This window comes from Mytilus trossulus, chromosome 8 (genome assembly GCF_036588685.1).
Source record: "Mytilus trossulus isolate FHL-02 chromosome 8, PNRI_Mtr1.1.1.hap1, whole genome shotgun sequence".
NCBI lineage: Eukaryota > Metazoa > Mollusca > Bivalvia > Mytilida > Mytilidae > Mytilus > Mytilus trossulus.
In genome coordinates, this window is record NC_086380.1 from 12,722,421 (window position 1) to 12,726,803 (window position 4,383).

General features: G+C 31.5%; 1 pseudogene; it reads right to left on the reverse strand.

The window, feature by feature from the left end:
* Window positions 1-424: 424 nt before the first annotated feature.
* LOC134681661 (thyroxine 5-deiodinase-like) lies at window positions 425-4,383 on the reverse strand (annotated as a pseudogene).

Sequence of the window (4,383 nt, forward strand, 5' to 3'; positions counted from 1 at the left end):
TCACGATAAATGACTCGATATTCACAATAGCATCCATGTTATAAAGTAACAACTCATGCAATAATTGAAGAAGAAAGACGATTTCATTATATTTCTGCCAATCCAGTTAGACACCATACAAACATTCTAAAAGTACAAAATAGAAGTAGACTCAATCTTGTCTTTACATTCGAATTAATAAAACCAACAATGTTTTTCATAATAAGTTTATTATACCAGCAGAATGGCTTCCAACAAATCTGAAAACTATTTACAAATTTATCTTCATACGTTAGACTGGAAACGATCAATTAAATGATTTTTGTTATGTACTTTATAATTTGAATACTATAGATTTGCCAATTACATTTTATATTATTCAGATTAAACTACAATTACAATAGTACAATTGTGGCAAGTAGTCGCACTGGAAAATATGCCACATCTTCTGTGTTATATTCCTCTTCATACAATCACAAGAAACTACTGTTATATTGTTTGACTAGTTATATCATACACAAATACATGTCTAACTACGATAATTTTCTAACCACTGTTCTATTTCTTCAACACGATATCCTACTGGTCCTCTTTCACCTGCATAAACAATGACGTCACTTGAAACAATGTATAAACGCTCATACAGCGCTCCGTACTGCAAATTAGCCTCGTCTTGCATGTTATCTACAACAATTGAACATTTTGGTCCAAAAGACTTTAGACGTTTGGCTGATGCAATGCGTTCTTCTAAGTTTTTATGATAATTGATTTCTATGTTATTTCCAAATCTCCAACCATCAATAGGGTGTGCCTCCTCAATGTAAATGATTAGAAAATCAGCGATATCAGAAAAGCGAGCTATTACTTCATTAAAGTGTTCAAGCTTCACCATAAACGGTGGTCACGTACAACTGCCGAAATTTAATATCAGTGGTCTTCCTTTCCGTTGAAAATCTGAAAGCCTCGTTTTGACAGAATCGTCTATTCTAATCACTTCGACGTTTGGTGGTTTGCCATGTAATTTAGCAGTTTTGAAAATATCTAAATACATCGCCTTCCATTCTTGTTTGAAAAAAGCCAGTGTATAAATAGAGTTCATATAATCTTCGTCAGTCAGTGTAGTTCCTTCGAGTGTTTTTCTAAATCTTGCTGCCTTTGCTTCTTTGATTGAAGGAATAAACTTTGATAACAGAACATTTATCGACAGAACAACCATTTGAAGTATACAACCAATTACCTTGAAGAAGTGGAGGATCATCTGTAATTGAAATCAAAAATTAAGCATAAAATGTATGAGGCTAAGAAGAAAAAAAGGAAATGTAAATTTACGTTCTTGAACCTGTGACTTATCGACATAAATGACAAAATGACATCTATCAATCTCAGCAATATATAGATGTCAATGAAATATATTGATAGACACATTGCGAGTACAAGCATTCTCAATTCAAATGAATGGTTCGTGTTTCTAGAGAACATTTGTTTTAAACATGTAGATAATACTTTTAAAATACCAGGTTGGTATTTTAGTTATAAGCGTTTAATCTACACAGAATTTATATGCGATGATCGAGTCAAAAGATAAATGTCAAATACAGTACAGCTTTGAAGATTTCCAGTGGCAAGTGTTACATGAATTTCAAAATTGTACAAGGTTAAAGAATAACGAATTCGTACTGAAGTATTGCGACGTTTGTCTTGTCTGTCTATTGTAATTAATATGTAAATCCATACACTGAAGTATATAAACTTACCATGGTGATGTGCGTTACATCTCATCCCTTATTTTATTGATCGTTTATTTACATTGTGTTATAGATCAAATGTATGCGTTCAGTGAATGTTCACTTTTGTTAATATGTATTTTGATTGCGTTAAGCCATTTCAATTGCTATTTAATAGAGTGTCTTTCTATGTTATGATGTAACACTATTGTTTCAGGTAAAGTTGGAAAGTGTACTTTCTAGTTTGTATATACATGTAGTTTAAACTTGGGGTTTTTTTTTTCGTTTGAATGGTTTAACACTATCTATTTTGGGGCCTTTTATAGCTTGCTGTTCGGTGTGAGCCAAGGCTCCGTGTTTAAGACCATACTTAATAATTACCAATAATGGTTAACTTCTAAAAATTTGACTCGAATAGAGTTGTCTCATTGGCACTCATACGACATATTCTTATATCTATTCAATTAACCTATTAACATAAAATGAGGGCAGAATGTATAACAAAAGAGTTCGTTTTTCGTTTCATATACACATACAAATAAACTCTTGGGTAAAATGAATTAATCAGAAAGTCCTTTTTTTAAATCATCATTTAATTAGAAATCATATATCGGAAAATAAATACATTTGACCAGTCGATGATGAGAAACATGTCAAATTTCATGACTATTTTTTAAGTAAAATTGCGAAACATTCAAGATGATGTGTTTTATATGTGTTTGGTATAGGCGTTTTGTTATTTCGATGGAACTTTGAAATCCTTTTTAAGATCTAATGTAGCTTCTCCAGGGTGTGTTTATCACAATAGATGAAATCCACTGTCCTAAAATTTTGCATTCCCTTTTTGTCGAGCCTTCGACTTTAGTCGAAAAAGCGAGAATAAGCGATCCTACATTCCGTCGTCGGCGTCGTCGTCGGCGGCGTCCACAAATATTCACTCTGTGAAAAGTTTTTGAAATTTTAATAACTTTCTTAAACTGTACTGGATTTCTACCAAACTTGGATAGAAGCTTGTTTATGATCATAAGAGAGTATTATGAAGTAAATTTTGTAAAAATAAAATTCCATTTTTTCCGTATTTTATTTGTAAATGGACTTAGTTTTTTTCTGCGGGGAAACATTACATTCACTCTGTGGTTAAAGTTTTTAGAATTTTAATAACTTTCTTAAACTATCCTTGGTTTGTACCAAACTTGGACAGACGCTTGTTTATGATCATAAGATAGTATCCAGAAGCAAATTTTATAAAAAAAATAAATCCATTTTTTCCGTATTTTACTTTTAAATGAACTTAGTTTTTTCTGCAGGGAAACATTACATTCACTCTGTGGTTAAAGTTTTTAGAATTTTAATAACTTTCTTAAACTATACTGGATTTCTACCAAACTTGGACAGTTGCTTGTTTATGATCATAAGATTGTATCCAGAGGCAAAATTTATAAAAATGATGAATCCATTTATTCCGTATCTACCCTTTAAATGGACTTAGTTTTTCTGCAGGGAAACATTACATTCACTCTGTGGTAAAAGTTTTTAAAATTTGAATAACTCTCTTAAACTATCCTGGGTTAATTTGTACAAAACTTGGATAGAGGCTTATTTATGATCATAAGTTAGTAAATTTTGTATAAAGATAACTTCATTTTTTCTGTATTTTACTTTTAAATTGACTTAGATTTTCTTCCAGTTAACATTACATACAGTCTGCAGTTATTGTTTTCAACACATTTATTAGATTCATTAACTGTCCTAGATTTTTACCAAACTTGGACAAAACCTTCTTACAATCATAGGATAGCATCAAGAGGAATATTTTTATTGATTTTTTGCCTCTTTTTTGTTGAGCCTGCGATTTACAGCAAAAGTAGGCGAGACACTGGGTTCCGCGGAACCCTTACAAATTTTTTAATTAATAGTAACCAAACCATCCTTCTTTGACCCATGTATGATGATTGTGCGTTACTTTCCAAAGAATTCTATTAAACCTCTAACACATTTTCTGCTTCATTGCAGTCATTGGAGATAAAATTGGGTGCACATGTTAATTAGAAAGTTAATTATCCAGGACAGGTCAACATCAAATCATATGGTGCGATGGAAGCCTGGTTTTTTCCTAATAGTATATAACAAAAAATAATACGCACCAACGCATAAGTGGAAATATATGACCAAACGAGTAAAATTAAAAAAATGCCAAGTATTTAAATTATTTGGAACCTTAGCAAAATCTCACTCAGGTCTATGTCTTACCAGTTTTAAGCACTGGCCCTAAATACTAACCACTCTCTGTCCTGGTCGAAACTATTTTCTGATCATATTTGTTTGAATACCTTATAACCTGTAATGTTCGCGTTATGCATATGATTGAAATATTTGTCATACTATTTCTTGATTTTTACACAAAATTTGTCAAACAATGATTCAAGTGATACATTCACACTTAACAATAGTACGATTACCATTGGGTAAGGAATAAGTCCTTTTTAAATGTTATTTCCAATCTTTTATAACATGATTTTTTCTTTCTATTGTGTCTAGATGGACCTAAGACTGCAAAAACGTGTCAATTTAAAGTAGATTTCATCAATATAATTTGTTTAAAAACTTACCGTGCAAGAATGTCCTACTAGTATTGACTAATTTGGCTAGTTTAAGTCAATGTGAACATCTTGTGCAATCG